We start from the raw sequence: 19,997 nt of genomic DNA, 5'->3' as shown, positions 1-19,997 counted from the left end.
CGTTCCCCCTCAGTCACCCCCGTTCCCCCTCAGTCACCCTCGTTCCCCCTCAGTCACCCTTAGTCACCCTCGTTTCCCCTTGATCCCCCTCGTTCCCCCTCAGTCACCCCCGTTCCCCCTCAGTCACCCTCGTTTCCCCTTGATCCCCCTCGTTCCCCCTCAGTCACCCTCGTTCCCCCTTGTTCCCCCTCAGTCACCCTCGTTCCCCCTCAGTCACCCTCGTTCCCCCTTGTTCCCCCTCAGTCACCCCCGTTCCCCCTCAGTCACCCTCGTTCCCCCTCAGTCACCCTTAGTCACCCTCGTTTCCCCTTGATCGCCCTCGTTCCCCCTCAGTCACCCCCGTTCCCCCTCAGTCACCCTGCACCCACCTATATTGGAGGTCTATGATTGCTTTGTATTGAGGATCAATAATCACTGACCATCTGCCGATAGGTTCCTATACACATCAATGTAATTTCAGCCAAAGCTGCCAACTTCATACAAGACTGTCTGACTAATGGGTATGGGGGTCTCCCAACTCCCCCCCAGCAGATGTTCTCTAATGGTTGGGTTTCCATTGTCTGACTCTATTGTTTTCCGAGAGACAAGCTGTGCTTGAGGAGTCCAGCAGCATCTTACCTTCCTTCTCCACTAAGATCAAATGAACGTTGGGCCAAGCTGGACATTCTAGTTTATGGAGGAATTGATAGTATGTGACAGCTACTGGCAGGGTACAGCCACCTTAAAGGGGAACTATCAGCAGGTTAGAGGAATCTGATAGCCCCCTAATGTGCACGGGTGCTGAGGGTGGAGGGATGTCATTCACCTGCCTGTCATTCAGTGTAATCCTTGGTCCGGAGCACCGTTAGGAGCACTGCCCCACCCCCAGAGCTCAGATCCAGCCCCCCTACTCAAATGATTATAATTAGAAGGAGTTGGAAGGCTCGGCGCTCTGGGGGTGGGGCAGTGCTCCTAACGGTGCTCCATACCAAGGATTACACTGCTAACAGTACCGGAACAGTGCAGATAGTTCCTCTTTAAATTCCATCTGTCATTTAATTTTGTTTTGCAGAAATCAATAGTACAAACCATTCTAAGAAACTCTGTGATAGGTTTTATAAGGCAAAAAATATTTTACTCCAAAAGCTGTTTTGCAGCCTCCCCGCCTCACTTCTTATCTGTTCATTATCAGGAAAAGTCACCTACATTACAGAGGAGCAAAGTGAAGACGGGTTCTGCTGTGTCCATTATAACCTATGGAGGGGGGAGGGGCCGAGGGGGATGAGTGAGCAGGAAGAGGAGAGACACAGCCCATGCAGTATGGAGACTGTGTGTCTGGGCACAGAAAACGCTGGATTCACAGGTCAGACAGGTCAGTGCTGGTCTTAGAACTTGGTGAGGTAAGATTGCAGGATGTTTTGTTGTGCTTTCCACTATACACAAGTTGTTTGCCTCCTCTCTGTGCTCCCTCACCCCCCTTGACCCTTCCCCCTGCCATAGATCATAATGGACACAGATAGGTGTGTGTGTGTGTGTGTGTGGGGGGGGGGGGGGTTGAGGCTGCAGCCTCTGAGTACAGAAGGAAACTCTTTAGCTTAATAAAACCTATTACAGAGTTTCTTAAAATCACTTGTAGAGTTCTTGTGCTGGGACAGTAAGTAGGTCCCCTCTGTGCCCCCGTATAGTATTGAAGCCCTGGGCCACCAAATAGTGGTTAAGCCCCATCTGCGCTTCCATACAGAAGTTAGCCCCATCTGCGCTTCCATACAGTAGTTAGCCCCATCTGCGCTTCCATACAGTAGTTAGGCCCATCTGCACTTCCATACAGTAGTTAGCCCCATCTGCGCTTCCATACAGTAGTTAGCCCCATCTGCACTTCCATACAGTAGTTAGCCCCATCTGCACTTCCATACAGTAGTTAGGCTCATCTGCACTTCCATACAGTAGTTAGCCCCATCTGCGCTTCCATACAGTAGTTAGCCCCATCTGCACTTCCATACAGTAGTTAGCCCCATCTGCGCTTCCATACAGTAGTTAGGCCCATCTGCGCTTCCATACAGTAGTTAGCCCCATCTGCGCTTCCATACAGTAGTTAGGCTCATCTGCACTTCCATACAGTAGTTAGCCCCATCTGCACTTCCATACAGTAGTTAGCCCCATCTGCACTTCCATACAGTAGTTAGCCCCATCTGCGCTTCCATACAGTAGTTAGCCCCATCTGCACTTCCATACAGTAGTTAGGCCCATCTGCACTTCCATACAGTAGTTAGCCCCATCTGCGCTTCCATACAGTAGTTAGCCCCATCTGCGCTTCCATACAGTAGTTAGCCCCATCTGCGCTTCCATACAGTAGTTAGCCCCATCTGCACTTCCATACAGTAGTTAGCCCCATCTGCGCTTCCATACAGTAGTTAGCCCCATCTGCACTTCCATACAGTAGTTAGGCTCATCTGCACTTCCATACAGTAGTTAGCCCCATCTGCACTTCCATACAGTAGTTAGGCTCATCTGCACTTCCATACAGTAGTTAGCCCCATCTGCACTTCCATACAGTAGTTAGCCCCATCTGCACTTCCATACAGTAGTTAGACTCATCTGCACTTCCATACAGTAGTTAGCCCCATCTGCGCTTCCATACAGTAGTTAGGCCCATCTGCACTTCCATACAGTAGTTAGCCCCATCTGCACTTCCATACAGTAGTTAGCCCCATCTGCGCTTCCATACAGTAGTTAGCCCCATCTGCGCTTCCATACAGTAGTTAGCCCCATCTGCACTTCCATACAGTAGTTAGCCCCATCTGCACTTCCATACAGTAGTTAGGCCCATCTGCACTTCCATACAGTAGTTAGCCCCATCTGCGCTTCCATACAGTAGTTAGGCTCATCTGCACTTCCATACAGTAGTTAGCCCCATCTGCACTTCCATACAGTAGTTAGCCCCATCTGCGCTTCCATACAGTAGTTAGCCCCATCTGCGCTTCCATACAGTAGTTAGCCCCATCTGCACTTCCATACAGTAGTTAGGCCCATCTGCACTTCCATACAGTAGTTAGCCCCATCTGCACTTCCATACAGTAGTTAGCCCCATCTGCGCTTCCATACAGTAGTTAGGCCCATCTGCGCTTCCATACAGTAGTTAGCCCCATCTGCGCTTCCATACAGTAGTTAGCCCCATCTGCGCTTCCATACAGTAGTTAGGCTCATCTGCACTTTCATACAGTAGTTAGCCCCATCTGCGCTTCCATACAGTAGTTAGCCCCATCTGCACTTCCATACAGTAGTTAGCCCCATCTGCGCTTCCATACAGTAGTTAGGCCCATCTGCACTTCCATACAGTAGTTAGGCCCATCTGCACTTCCATACAGTAGTTAGGCCCATTGTGCTTTCTTATAGTAGTTCGGCCTCTCTGTGTAGGTCGGCCCCCAGTAGATAGTAGCTTGCATGTAGCAACCCCCACACCATTAGATACCCACACACACCATTAGATACCCGATAACCCCCACACACACATTAGATACACCCTCCCCCCCCACACACACACATTGGATACCCCCCCCCCCCCCACACCATTAGATAACCTCCCCACACACACACACACACACACATTAGATACACCCTCCCCCCCCACACCATTAGATACCCCCACACAAACACCATTAGATACCCCCACACACACACACCATTAGATACCCCCACACATACACCATTAGATACCCCCCCACACACACCATTAGATACCCCCCCACATACACCATTAGATACCCCCACACATACACCATTAGATACCCCCACACATACACCATTAGATACCCCCACACATACACCATTAGATACCCACACACACATACACCATTAGATACACACACACATACACCATTAGATACCCCCACACACACAACATTAGATACCCACACACACATACCATTAGATACCCCCACACATACACCATTAGATACCCCCACACATACACCATTAGATACCACCACACATACACCATTAGATACCCCCACACATACACCATTAGATACCCACACACATACACCATTAGATACCCCCACACATACACCATTAGATACCCCCACACACACACCATTAGATCCCCCCACACACACACCATTAGATACCCACACACACATACCATTAGATACCCCCCCCACACACAACATTAGATACCCACACACACATACACCATTAGATACACACACACATACACCATTAGATACCCCCACACACACACCATTAGATACCCCCACACATACACCATTAGATACCCCCCACACACACACCATTAGATACCCCCACACACACACACCATTAGATACCCACACACACATACACCATTAGATACCCCCACACATACACCATTAGATACCCCCACACATACACCATTAGATACCCCCACACATACACCATTAGATACCCCCACACATACACCATTAGATACCCCCACACACACACACCATTAGATACCCCCACACACACACCATTAGATACCCCCACACATACACCATTAGATACCCCCACACATACACCATTAGATACCCCCACACATACACCATTAGATACCCCCACACACACACCATTAGATACCCCCACACATACACCATTAGATACCCCCACACATACACCATTAGATACCCCCCACACACACCATTAGATACCCCCACACACACACCATTAGATACCCCCACACACACACCATTAGATACCACCACACATACACCATTAGATACCCCCACACATACACCATTAGATACCCCCCACACACACCATTAGATACCCCCACACACACACCATTAGATACCCCCACACACACACCATTAGATACCACCACACATACACCATTAGATACCCCCACACACACACCATTAGATACCACCACACATACACCATTAGATACCACCACACATACACCATTAGATACCCCCACACATACACCATTAGATACCCCCCCACACATACACCATTAGATACCCCCACACACACACCATTAGATACCCCCACACATACACCATTAGATACCCACACACACATACCATTAGATACCCACACACATACACCATTAGATACCCCCACACATACACCATTAGATACCCCCCACACACACATACACCATTAGATACCCCCACACACACACCATTAGATACCCCCACACACATACACCATTAGATACCCCCACACATACACCATTAGATACCCCCCCACACACATACACCATTAGATACCCCCACACACACACCATTAGATACCCCCACACATACACCATTAGATACCCCCACACATACACCATTAGATACACCCACACACACACCATTAGATACCCCCCCACACACACACACACATTAGATACACCCCCCCACACCATTAGATACCCCCCACACACACCATTAGATACCCCCCACACACACCATTAGATACCCCCACACATACACCATTAGATACCACCACACACATACACCATTAGACCCCCCCCACACACACACATTAGATACACCCTCCCCCCCCACACACCATTAGATCCCCCCACACATACACCATTAGATCCCCCCCACACCATTAGACCCCCCCCCACACACACATTAGATACACCCCCCCCCCCCCACCATTAGATCCCCTCCCACACCATTAGATCCCCCCCCCACACCATTAGATCCCCCCCACACCATGAGACCCCCACACACACACACATTAGATACACCCTCCCCCCCCCCACACCATTAGATCCCCCCCACACCATTAGATTCCCCCCACACACCATTAGATCCCCCCCACACCATTAGATCCCCCCCCACACCATTAGATCCCCCCCCACACCATTAGATCCCCCCCACACCATTAGATCCCCCCCCACACCATTAGATCCCCCCCACACACACACATTAGATACACCCTCCCCCCCCGCACACCATTAGATCCCCCCCACACCATTAGACCCCCCCCCACACACACATTAGATACACCCTCCCCCCCCCCCGCACACCATTAGATCCCCCCCACACCATTAGACCCCCCCACACACACACATTAGATACACCCTCCCCCCCCCCCGCACACCATTAGATCCCCCCCACACCATTAGATTCCCCCCCCCCACCATTAGATCCCCCCCCACACCATTAGATCCCCCCCCACACCATGAGACCCCCCCACACCATTAGATCCCCCCCCACACCATGAGACCCCCCCACACACACACATTAGATACACCCTCCCCCTCCACACACCATTAGATCCCCCCCACACCATTAGATTCCCCCCCCACACCATTAGATCCCCCCCACACCATTAGATCCCCCCCCCACACCATTAGATCCCCCCCACACCATTAGATCCCCCCCCCACACCATAAGATCCCCCCCACACCATTAGATCCCCCCCCCCCCCACCATTAGACCCCCCCCACACACACACATTAGATACACCCTCCCCCCCCGCACACCATTAGATCCCCCCCACACCATTAGACCCCCCCACACACACACATTAGATACACCCTCCCCCCCCCCGCACACCATTAGATCCCCCCCACACCATTAGACCCCCCCACACACACACATTAGATACACCCTCCCCCCCCCGCACACCATTAGATCCCCCTCCCACACCATTAGATTCCCCCCCCACACACACCATTAGATCCCCCTCCCACACCATTAGATTCCCCCCCCCCCCCCACACACACACCATTAGATCCCCCCCCACACACACACACCGGAGTAAGAGAAGGGAGTTTGTTTTTTCCCTCCCTCTCCCTTTGGCCCTCCCCTCTCAGATTTAGTAGAGTATGATACAAGTGATTAATTGGAATATGAGGGGGATGGGGGATCCATCTAAGAGGCGTGCCATATTTGATTTCATTAGTAGGCAACTACCCGCAATAGTTTGTATAACGGAAACACAAATCCTATTCGTGAAAATGTTTATGACGATGGGCATCCTTGGAGATCCACTCATCTTTTTCCTCCTATTCAGCAGGGGTCTCAGGATTGTTTCATCATAAAATAAATCTCATTGAGAGGGATAGGAGGGTATATGGGAGAGGGTATTTTGGAAGTAGTGTTTGCTTTTGTGTCTCTGGCTGGGGTCCGGGAGGAGAAAGAAGAGCATATCCTTGCTATAGCTTTATGGATCTATTCGCTTCTCGGATTGATTTGGTTCTTACCAACCCGGAAACGGAAGCAATTATCACTGGGATGACGCATGCAGTCAAGCCAATATTCTCTTAATCCTACAGATGATAACTTAAGACTGCTTTAGGCTGGGTTCACACACAGTATATTTCAGGCAGTATTTGGTCCTCATGTCAGGTCCTCATAGCAACCAAAACCAGGAGTGGATTGAAAACACAGAAAGGATCTGTTCACACAATGTTGAAATTGAGTGGATGGCCGTCATATAACGGTAAATAACTGCCATCATTTCAATATAACAGCCGTTGTTTTAAAATAACAGCAAAAATTTGCCATTAAATGACGGCCATCCACTCAATTACAACATTATGTGAACAGATCCTTTCTGTGTTTTCAATCCACTCCTGGTTTTGGTTGCTATACAGCCTCAAATATACATAGTGTGAACCCAGCCTAAAGGTGCACAGGAACAATATTCGACCCTTCTGCTGGAAAAAAAAAAACAGCAAAAACTTTTCTTTTAAAATCAGAAAGAGTTTGTAGAAGGTGGGTGCCCAAGTAAGACCCTTGCGGACGTAGTGAGGGCACAAAACTATAGAAGACCTATTGAAAAGATAGGAGGTGCAGACGGGCTGCTTACGGGGGATCCGGGGGAAATGAGTAGAGCTTTGGTGCATTTATATGGCAGCCTATATACTTCAGAAGAGAATGTTTCTGATGAACAATTAGGTCAGTTTTTTTCTACAGTGGAACCAGCTGAAGAGCAGGAAGTAATGGAAGTCTATAACCCTTACTGAAATGTGTGACGCCCTAAAAACATTGCCAAATGGGTCAGCTCCTGGCCCTGACCGACGCCCGTCTGAATCTTATATGCGGACTCGCTGATGATATATGATATATGAATCCTGCGACTCGGGAGGTCTTCCAAATTCCATGATGGAGGCAACAGTAATACATTTCTTTGAAAAAGGATAAGGATCCTGGAGAGATGGATTCATATAGACCGATATCTCTTCTCAATACAGATATTAAGATATTTTCCAAGATAATTGCTAACAGATTGAAAAAAATGGTACCCTCTCTTCTTGGGGTTGGTGAGAACGTCTTTATGCCGGGGAGCTGGGTCTTTGCTGCCATGCAGACTGGTTGTGATGTGCCCCACTCCATCCTGTCGCACAGGGTGGAGTGCGGATACATGGGGAGGACCTTGGAAGTATTTGGCGTCTGGAAAACTATGATAGAATGGAATAAATGAATGTATTCTTCACCTAGAGCGAGGATGAATATTAATGGAGCTATGACAGGATGGCTGGTACCAGGCAGGGTCCCCCTCTCCCTGGTCGGATGCCTTTATGTAGAATATACATGGATTTGGGCTGAGAGGGAGGGAGGGAGGAGAAGGGGATCCTGTATGCGGATGACATCCTTCTCCTGATGCAAAGCTATCCCCAGGGTTATGGATATTCTCTCTTCTTTTCATAGTGTCTCAGGTCTTCTGGTGATTTGGAGGAAGTCTAGTTGTGTTATTATAGGAGAAGTATTAATTCCGCAGGAGCTTGGGCTGGTTACTATTGAGGGAAGCCAGGTATGGAAGTATTTGGGTATCCATTTTGCCGGGGATGTTAACAGATATGTGGATTGAAATCTAAAACCACCGTTAAAAGCAATAGAGAATAAGATGGATATCTGGGTGCGGCTTCCACTCTCAGGCCGAACGACTGGCACTGATTAAACTGGTTATACAGCCACAAATACTGGATGTTCTTCCAGCATCACCTGTATGGATAGCAGCTAAATGGTTCAAAGCCATCGAGATCCTGCTAAATAAATGAATATGGGGCCGGAAGCGTATGCGAATAAGATCTAAGCCCTTTACCCTTTTAGATGGGGAAGGAGGGTTCGCACTCCCGGACTTTAAGTATTATTATTTGGCTATGCAACTCTTAAATATACAGAGGAACCAAGACCCTCCCCTCAGGAAACATGTGATGTAAGTACTATAGGAGTATTATTGCGGCTTTGGAGGCTGGAGTGGGGGCTGAGGCCGGCCTCTCATATGGGCCTAAGGTATGGCTGACTGTGGGGTAAAGTTCACTCTACACTAGATAGACTCCCATATGGTGGAATAAGCAGATGGTAGAGATAAATAAGATGGATTGTTTTTCCTTTTGGCGACTTAAAGGGGTAGTGCGGCGGTAAACAATTATTGCCAGAATAACACACATTACAAAGTTATACAACTCTGTAATGTATGTTATGTCTGTGAATGGGCCCCCTTCCCTGTATCCCCCCCACCCCCACCCGTGTACCCGGAAGTGTGGTGCGCTATACATACCTGTCACGTGCCGACTCGTCTCCGATCTTCAGTCCTGAGTGCCGGCCGCCCTCTTCAGCATCATCAGATGCTCAGCCGCCATTGGGCACTCAGGACGCTCGGAGGGATTCGGCTGGGCCGTCCGAAGACGACATCGCAGACTGAAGATCGGAGACGAGTCGGCATGTGACAGGTCCTATGGAGTTGTCATCTGATTGACAATGATTGGCGGTCCGTAGCTATGAAAATTGGACACGTGACTGGTAGTGAGATCCCTTTTGGTTTTGTCCGCACTATATTGGGTAGTTCTTGTGATATCACCAAGTGTGAATTGTTAGTGGTCAGATTATTGCTATTACTGAGATACTGGATTACAGCTGATGCCCCATCGATTCAGGAGTGGGAACACTGCGAGTAGATCCCAGGAATCAGAAGAGAAGTGTGAAGGGGAAGAGGGTTTTTGAAAACTTGGGAAAGATGGTTGGATGTGAATTAGCTGCATTATTTTATTCTTCTCTCGCTCGCCGGGGTTTCTGGCTGGGATGGGGGGGGGGGGGGGGGTATAGATATGTATTAGGTTTTGGATTATTTTGCTCACAACGCTAGTTTTGATGTACAGGGATGTTGAAATTGCTGGGCGAGTTGCTCATGTTTAAGCACCCCCTATATGTAATGTTGTAAGATTTTTTTTATATGAAAGGAAAATAAATTAATAAATAAAAAAAAAGATTGTTTGTATATCTTTTATATCTCTAGGTGTTCTCCATCTTACAAACATCAACCTGAATCCAGCAAAGAACAGATGCGGCCACCACACGGATATGTACAGGACCAAGGAGCTTGTTCTCAGGAGAGGTCAGAGCTTTGTGATCACCCTCACCTTCAGCAGAGCACTGAGACTCAAAGATGGCGTCAGATTTGTGGCAGAAATAGGTAAAATTACTATATATGTCCAACTCCACAAACGATAACTGCCCCCCCCCCCCCCCTCCCGTCTATTGTACTAATAGGATCTCTATATTCTGCGATTCAGGAAAATCCCCTAAAGATGCAAATAAAATACAAACAAAGTTTTGCCTATCTCTAAGTAAAGCTACGGAGGGATCGTGGTCTGCGGTTACCGAGTCCATCACATCAAAGACTCTGAAGGTGTCCATCAAGTCTCCTGCCAATGCCATGATAGGATCCTACAGACTGATCGCCCAGGTCTTCTCTGGAGGCATCTCGTCTCATGTGATCGGAGATTTCATTCTACTCTTCAATCCCTGGGCACCAGGTAAGACCCCTGTGTAACCTCTTCCTCCCATCAGCCATTGTTGTCACCTTCTAAGAGCCGTGACTCTTCCTCCTTCCCTCCCATCGCTGTATCGGGGCCCTTCTTCTGGTACATTTTCAGACCAATCAATGACGAGCTCTTGATTTTGTGTCCTTTTATGTTGCTTGTGTTGTCTTCCATTTTAGAGAACCTGAAGAATTGCTGGAACCTTTGTCATATAGTCATAAAGTCACTGTCCAGTAAAAAGCTCAAAATGTCCCCAAGCCAAAAGTCTTACTTAGCTAGCCCTCGCCTTTCTATAGTTCCATGGGGTCTTCATGCGTCTTTCCCTTTCAGCATCGCTACATGTTCATATTCCAAGCGGCAGTTGTCGTCAGCTGCCAGAATGGTGGACACCCAAAGAGTCCTTTCTTCTAAAGGTTCCTGGTGGCCATGACAACTGCTGAGACGCACATCTAAGACTCTGTTCACACTGCAGGTTGCACGCTGCTCGTGGCTAAAGTACAGACAAAAAAAGAGAAAGTGCAGCAGCAACCCACAGGTGTAAGGGCCTACAGTATATATATATACTCCTCCCAGCGTACACACGGCAAACACCTGCTCTGTAGATATTATAAAGTCAGGATATTAGCAAACTGATTGATCAAACAGAGTGCACCATGTCACCACGTTACGGCGTCCTCGAGACCCTGCCCTACGGACCCTTCTCCAGCATCCTCACACCAGCAACGGCCTCTCCTGGGCGGGATAAGCTACAACTGGGCAGATAGGAGCCAAATCATCTCTTTATAGCACCATTGGGGCATGGGCGGAGTGCAGGCCAACAGAAGGTAGCCACACCCCCCACATATACACCAGGAGGTAGCCACACCCCCCACATATACACCAGGAGGTAGCCATACCCCCCACATATACACCAGGAGGTAGCCACTCCCCCCACATATACACCAGGAGGTAGCCACACCCCCCACATATACACCAGGAGGTAGCCACACACCCCACATATACACCAGGAGGTAGCCACACCCCCCACATATACACCAGGAGGTAGCCACACCCCCCACATATACACCAGGAGGTAGCCACACCCCCCACATATACACCAGGAGGTGGCCACACCCCCCACATATACACCAGGAGGTAGCCACACACCCCACATATACACCAGGAGGTAGCCACACACCCCACATATACACCAGGAGGTAGCCACCCCCCCCACACATATAACAGGAGGTAGCCACACCCCCCACATATACACCAGGAGGTAGCCACACCCCCCACATATACACCAGGAGGTAGCCACACCCCCCACATATACACCAGGAGGTAGCCACACCCCCCACATATACACCAGGAGGTAGCCACACCCCCCACATATACACCAGGAGGTAGCCACACCCCCCACATATACACCAGGAGGTAGCCACACCCCCCACATATACACCAGGAGGTAGCCACACACCCCACATATAACAGGAGGTAGCCACACACCCCATATATACACCAGGAGGTAGCCACACACCCCTCATATAACAGGAGGTAGCCACACACCCCACATATAACAGGAGGTAGCCACACCCCCCACATATAACAGGAGGTAGCCACACACCCCACATATAACAGGAGGTAGCCACACCCCCCACATATAACAGGAGGTAGCCACACACCCCACATATACACCAGGAGGTAGCCACACACCCCACATATACACCAGGAGGTAGCCACACACCCCACATATACACCAGGAGGTAGCCACACACCCCACATATACACCAGGAGGTATCCACACCCCACATATACACCAGGAGGTAGCCACACACCCACATATACACCAGGAGGTAGCCACACACCCCACATATACACCAGGAGGTAGCCACACACCCCATATATACACCAGGAGGTAGCCACACCCCCCACATATACACCAGGAGGTAGCCACACCCCCCACATATACACCAGGAGGTAGCCACACACCCCACATATACACCAGGAGGTAGCCACCCCCCCCACATATACACCAGGAGGTAGCCACACCCCCCACATATACACCAGGAGGTAGCCACACCCCCCACATATACACCAGGAGGTAGCCACACCCCCCACATATACACCAGGAGGTAGCCACACACCCCACATATACACCAGGAGGTAGCCACACCCCCCACATATACACCAGGAGGTAGCCACACACCCCACATATACACCAGGAGGTAGCCACACCCCCACATACACCAGGAGGTAGCCACACCCCCACATACACCAGGAGGTAGCCACACACCCCACATTCAACAGATATAAAGGAAAAATTGGCCGCACATCTAACACTCTGTTCACACTGCAGGTCGCACGCGGCTCGTAGCTAAAGTACAGACAAAAAAAAACAGCAGCATGCAACCTGCAGTGTGAACAGAGTGTTAGATGTGCTGCCAATTTTTCCTTTATATCTGTTGAATGTGGGGTGTGTGGCTACCTCCTGGTGTATATGTGGGGGGTGTGGATACCTCCTGGTGTATATGTGGGGGGGTGTGGCTACCTCCTGGTGTATATGTGGGGGGTGTGGCTACCTCCTGGTGTATATATGGGGTGTGTGGCTACCTCCTGGTGTATATGTGGGGTGTGTGGCTACCTCCTGGTGTATATGTGGGGGGTGTGGCTACCTCCTGGTGTATATGTGGGGGGTGTGGCTACCTCCTGGTGTATATGTGGGGGGTGTGGCTACCTCCTGGTGTATATGTGGGGGGTGTGGCTACCTCCTGATGTATATGTGGGGGGGGGCTACCTCCTGGTGTATATGTGGGGGGTGTGGCTACCTCCTGGTGTATATGTGGGGTGTGTGGCTACCTCCTGGTGTATATGTGGGGGGTGTGGCTACCTCCTGGTGTATATGTGGGGTGTGTGGCTACCTCCTGGTGTATATATGGGGTGTGTGGCTACCTCCTGGTGTATATGTGGGGTGTGTGGCTACCTCCTGGTGTATATGTGGGGGTGTGGCTACCTCCTGGTGTATATGTGGGGGTGTGGCTACCTCCTGGTGTATATGTGGGGTGTGGATACCTCCTGGTGTATATGTGGGGTGTGTGGCTACCTCCTGGTGTATATGTGGGGGGTGTGGCTACCTCCTGGTGTATATGTGGGGTGTGTGGCTACCTCCTGGTGTATATGTGGGGGGTGTGGCTACCTCCTGGTGTATATGTGGGGGGGGTGGCTACCTCCTGGTGTATATGTGGGGGGTGTGGCTACCTCCTGGTGTATATGTGGGGTGTGTGGCTACCTCCTGGTGTATATATGGGGTGTGTGGCTACCTCCTGGTGTATATGTGGGGGGTGTGGCTACCTCCTGGTGTATATGTGGGGTGTGTGGCTACCTCCTGGTGTATATGTGGGGGGTGTGGCTACCTCCTGGTGTATATGTGGGGGGTGTGGCTACCTCCTGGTGTATATGTGGGGGGTGTGGCTACCTCCTGGTGTATATGTGGGGGGTGTGGCTACCTCCTGGTGTATATGTGGGGGGTGTGGCTACCTCCTGATGTATATGTGGGGGGGGGCTACCTCCTGGTGTATATGTGGGGGGTGTGGCTACCTCCTGGTGTATATGTGGGGGGTGTGGCTACCTCCTGGTGTATATGTGGGGGGTGTGGCTACCTCCTGGTGTATATGTGGGGTGTGTTGCTACCTCCTGGTGTATATATGGGGTGTGTGGCTACCTCCTGGTGTATATGTGGGGTGTGTGGCTACCTCCTGGTGTATATGTGGGGGTGTGGCTACCTCCTGGTGTATATGTGGGGGTGTGGCTACCTCCTGGTGTATATGTGGGGTGTGGATACCTCCTGGTGTATATGTGGGGTGTGTGGCTACCTCCTGGTGTATATGTGGGGGGTGTGGCTACCTCCTGGTGTATATGTGGGGTGTGTGGCTACCTCCTGGTGTATATATGGGGTGTGTGGCTACCTCCTGGTGTATATGTGGGGGGTGTGGCTACCTCCTGGTGTATATGTGGGGTGTGTGGCTACCTCCTGGTGTATATGTGGGGGGTGTGGCTACCTCCTGGTGTATATGTGGGGGGTGTGGCTACCTCCTGGTGTATATGTGGGGGGTGTGGCTACCTCCTGGTGTATATGTGGGGTGTGTGGCTACCTCCTGGTGTATATGTGGGGGGTGTGGCTACCTCCTGGTGTATATGTGGGGGGTGTGGCTACCTCCTGGTGTATATGTGGGGTGTGTGGCTACCTCCTGGTGTATATATGGGGTGTGTGGCTACCTCCTGTTATATGTGTGTGGGGGGGTGGCTACCTCCTGGTGTATATGTGGGGGGAGTGGCTACCTCCTGGTGTATATGTGGGGTGTGTGGCTACCTCCTGGTGTATATGTGGGGGTGTGGATACCTCCTGGTGTATATGTGGGGTGTGTGGCTACCTCCTGGTGTATATGTGGGGGGTGTGGCTACCTCCTGGTGTATATGTGGGGTGTGTGGCTACCTCCTGGTGTATATGTGGGGGGTGTGGCTACCTCCTGGTGTATATGTGGGGGGTGTGGATACCTCCTGGTGTATATGTGGGGTGTGTGGCTACCTCCTGGTGTATATGTGGGGTGTGTGGCTACCTCCTGGTGTATATGTGGGGGGTGTGGCTACCTCCTGGTGTATATGTGGGGGGTGTGGCTACCTCCTGGTGTATATGTGGGGGGTGTGGCTTCCTCCTGGTGTATATGTGGGGGTGTGGCTACCTCCTGGTGTATATGTGGGGGGTGTGGCTACCTCCTGGTGTATATGTGGGGGGTGTGGCTACCTCCTGGTGTATATGTGGGGGGTGTGGCTACCTCCTGTTGGCCTGCACTCCGCCCATGCCCCAATGGTGCTATAAAGAGATGATTTGGCTCCTATCTGCCCAGTTGTAGCTTATCCCGCCCAGGAGAGGCCGTTGCTGGTGTGAGGATGCTGGAGAAGGGTCCGTAGGGCAGGGTCTCGAGGACGCCGTAACGTGGTGACATGGTGCACTCTGTTTGATCAATCAGTTTGCTAATATCCTGACTTTATAATATCTACAGAGCAGGTGTTTGCCGTGTGTACGCTGGGAGGAGTATATATATATACGGTAGGCCCTTACACCTGTGGGTTGCTGCACATATAATCATATTGAAGGCCGTATGAAGACCCTGATACAATTCCGGAAGAGTAGGGAGCAGGAAAATGGAACTTTGGTGCGGGGGTTGGTGGCTTTTCTAGAATAATCTCGTCCGTACAATCCATATTCCCCTTACAACGTCCAGTCCAAACATCTAACTTTCTCTTAAATTTGTTTTATAACATTTTATCAAATTAAATATTTATAACAGCGTCTCCATGGTAACAGACTGGAAACACGAAAATTACTCGTCAGATACATTTGTGTAATAAAAGATTGGAAATCTACAAAGTGTCGTCTACGGAACAATAGTCTCCTATCTATCTGTCTCCTATCTATCTATCTATAGTCTTCTATCTATCTATAGTCTTCTATCTATCTATAGTCTTCTATCTATCTATCTATCTATAGTCTTCTATCTATCTATCTATCTCCTATCTATCTATAGTCTCCTATCTATCTATCTATCTATCTATCTATCTCCTATCTATCTCCTATCTATCTATCTATCTATCTATCTCCTATCTATCTATAGTCTTCTATCTATCTCCTATCTATCTATCTATCTCCTATCTATCTATAGTCTTCTATCTATCTATAGTCTCCTATCTATCTCCTATCTATCTATAGTCTTCTATCTATCTATAGTCTCCTATCTATCTCCTATCTATCTATAGTCTTCTATCTATCTATCTATCTATCTATCTATCTATCTATCTCCTATCTATCTATCTATCTATCTCCTATCTATCTATCTATCTATCTATAGTCTCCTATCTATCTATAGTCTTCTATCTATAGTCTTCTATCTATCTATAGTCTCCTATCTATCTCCTATCTATCTATAGTCTTCTATCTATCTATCTATCTATCTATCTCCTATCTATCTATCTATCTATCTATCTCCTATCTATCTATCTCCGATCTATCTATAGTCTTCTATCTATCTATCTATAGTCTATCTATCTATCTATAGTCTTCTATCTATAGTCTCCTATCTATCTATAGTCTCCTATCTATCTATAGTCTTCTATCTATCTATCTCCTATCTATCTATCTATCTATCTATCTATCTATCTATCTATCTATAGTCTTCTATCTATCTATAGTCTTCTATCTATAGTCTCCTATCTATCTATAGTCTCCTATCTATCTATAGTCTCCTATCTATCTATCTATAGTCTTCTATCTATAGTCTCCTATCTATCTATAGTCTTCTATCTATCTATAGTCTCCTATCTATCTCCTATCTATCTATAGTCTTCTATCTATCTATCTATCTCCTATCTATCTATCTATCTATCTCCTATCTATCTATCTCCGATCTATCTATAGTCTTCTATCTATCTATCTATAGTCTTCTATCTATAGTCTCCTATCTATCTATAGTCTCCTATCTATCTATAGTCTTCTATCTATCTATCTCCTATCTATCTATCTATCTATCTATCTATAGTCTTCTATCTATCTATAGTCTTCTATCTATCTATAGTCTTCTATCTATAGTCTTCTATCTATCTATAGTCTCCTATCTATCTATAGTCTCCTATCTATCTATAGTCTTCTATCTATCTATAGTCTTCTATCTATAGTCTCCTATCTATCTATAGTCTTCTATCTATCTATAGTCTCCTATCTATCTCCTATCTATCTATAGTCTTCTATCTATCTATAGTCTTCTATCTATCTATCTATCTATCTCCTATCTATCTATCTATCTATCTATCTCCTATCTATCTATCTATCTATCTATCTCCGATCTATCTATAGTCTTCTATCTATCTATCTATAGTCTATCTATCTATCTATAGTCTTCTATCTATAGTCTCCTATCTATCTATAGTCTCCTATCTATCTATAGTCTTCTATCTATCTATCTCCTATCTATCTATCTATCTATCTATAGTCTTCTATCTATCTATAGTCTTCTATCTATAGTCTCCTATCTATCTATAGTCTCCTATCTATCTATAGTCTCCTATCTATCTATAGTCTTCTATCTATCTATAGTCTTCTATCTATAGTCTCCTATCTATCTATAGTCTTCTATCTATCTATAGTCTTCTATCTATCTATAGTCTTCTATCTATCTATCTATCTATCTATAGTCTTCTATCTATCTATCTATAGTCTCCTATCTATCTATAGTCTTCTATCTATCTATAGTCTTCTATCTATCTATAGTCTTCTATCTATCTATCTATCTATCTATAGTCTTCTATCTATCTATAGTCTTCTATCTATCTATAGTCTTCTATCTATCTATCTATAGTCTCCTATCTATCTATCTATCTATCTATAGTCTTCTATCTATCTATAGTCTCCTATCTATCTATAGTCTTCTATCTATCTATAGTCTCCTATCTATCTATAGTCTTCTATCTATCTATAGTCTCCTATCTATCTATAGTCTTCTATCTATCTATAGTCTTCTATCTATCTATCTATAGTCTCCTATCTATCTATCTATCTATCTATCTATAGTCTTCTATCTATCTATAGTCTCCTATCTATCTATAGTCTTCTATCTATAGTCTTCTATCTATCTATAGTCTTCTATCTATCTATAGTCTTCTATCTATCTATAGTCTCCTATCTATCTATAGTCTTCTATCTATCTATCTATCTATCTATCTATAGTCTTCTATCTATAGTCTTCTATCTATCTATAGTCTCCTATCTATCTATAGTCTTCTATCTATAGTCTTCTATCTATCTATAGTCTTCTATCTATAGTCTTCTATCTATAGTCTTCTATCTATCTATAGTCTCCTATCTATCTATAGTCTTCTATCTATCTATAGTCTTCTATCTATCTATAGTCTCCTATCTATCTATAGTCTTCTATCTATCTATCTATAGTCTTCTATCTATAGTCTTCTATCTATCTATAGTCTTCTATCTATCTATCTATCTATCTATCTATCTATCTATCTATCTATAGTCTATCTATCTATCTATAGTCTCCTATCTATCTATAGTCTCCTATCTATCTATAGTCTTCTATCTATCTATAGTCTTCTATCTATCTATAGTCTTCTATCTATCTATAGTCTCCTATCTATCTATCTATCTATAGTCTCCTATCTATCTATCTATCTATAGTCTTCTATCTATCTATCTATCTATCTATCTATAGTCTCCTATCTATCTATAGTCTTCTATCTATCTATAGTCTTCTATCTATCTATAGTCTCCTATCTATCTATAGTCTTCTATTTATCTATAGTCTCCTATCTATCTATAGTCTCCTATCTATCTATAGTCTTCTATCTATCTATAGTCTTCTATCTATCTATAGTCTTCTATCTATCTATAGTCTTCTATCTATCTATAGTCTCCTATCTATCTATCTATCTATAGTCTCCTATCTATCTATCTATCTATAGTCTTCTATCTATCTATCTATCTATCTATAGTCTCCTATCTATCTATAGTCTTCTATCTATCTATAGTCTTCTATCTATCTATAGTCTCCTATCTATCTATAGTCTTCTATTTATCTATAGTCTCCTATCTATCTATAGTCTTCTATCTATCTATAGTCTTCTATCTATCTATAGTCTTCTATCTATCTATCTATAGTCTCCTATCTATCTATCTATCTATAGTCTCCTATCTATCTATCTATCTATAGTCTTCTATCTATCTATAGTCTTCTATCTATAGTCTTCTATCTATCTATAGTCTTCTATCTATCTATCTATCTATCTATAGTCTTCTATCTATCTATAGTCTTCTATCTATCTATAGTCTTCTATCTATCTATAGTCTTCTATCTATCTATCTATAGTCTTCTATCTATCTATCTATCTATCTATCTATCTATCTATCTATCTATAGTCTCCTATCTATCTATCTATCTATCTATCTATCTATAGTCTCCTATCTATCTATAGTCTTCTATCTATCTATCTATCTATCTCCTATCTATCTATCTATCTATCTATCTCCTATCTATCTATCTATCTATCTATCTATAGTCTCCTATCTATCTATCTATCTATCTATAGTCTATCTATCTATCTATAGTCTTCTATCTATAGTCTCCTATCTATCTATAGTCTTCTATCTATCTATAGTCTTCTATCTATCTATAGTCTTCTATCTATCTATCTATAGTCTCCTATCTATCTATCTATCTATAGTCTCCTATCTATCTATCTATCTATAGTCTTC

General features: G+C 46.3%; 1 pseudogene; it reads left to right on the top strand.

The window, feature by feature from the left end:
* The first annotated feature begins 1,280 nt into the window (after positions 1–1,280).
* Positions 1,281–19,997, top strand: part of LOC138771932 (protein-glutamine gamma-glutamyltransferase E-like) — an 82,255-nt pseudogene continuing 63,538 nt past the window's right edge.

Source organism: Dendropsophus ebraccatus, chromosome 14, assembly GCF_027789765.1.
Source record: "Dendropsophus ebraccatus isolate aDenEbr1 chromosome 14, aDenEbr1.pat, whole genome shotgun sequence".
NCBI classification, from domain to species: Eukaryota; Metazoa; Chordata; class Amphibia; order Anura; family Hylidae; genus Dendropsophus; species Dendropsophus ebraccatus.
Note: the sequence above shows the minus strand (reverse complement) of the source record. Positions and strands in the feature narration are given on the sequence as shown.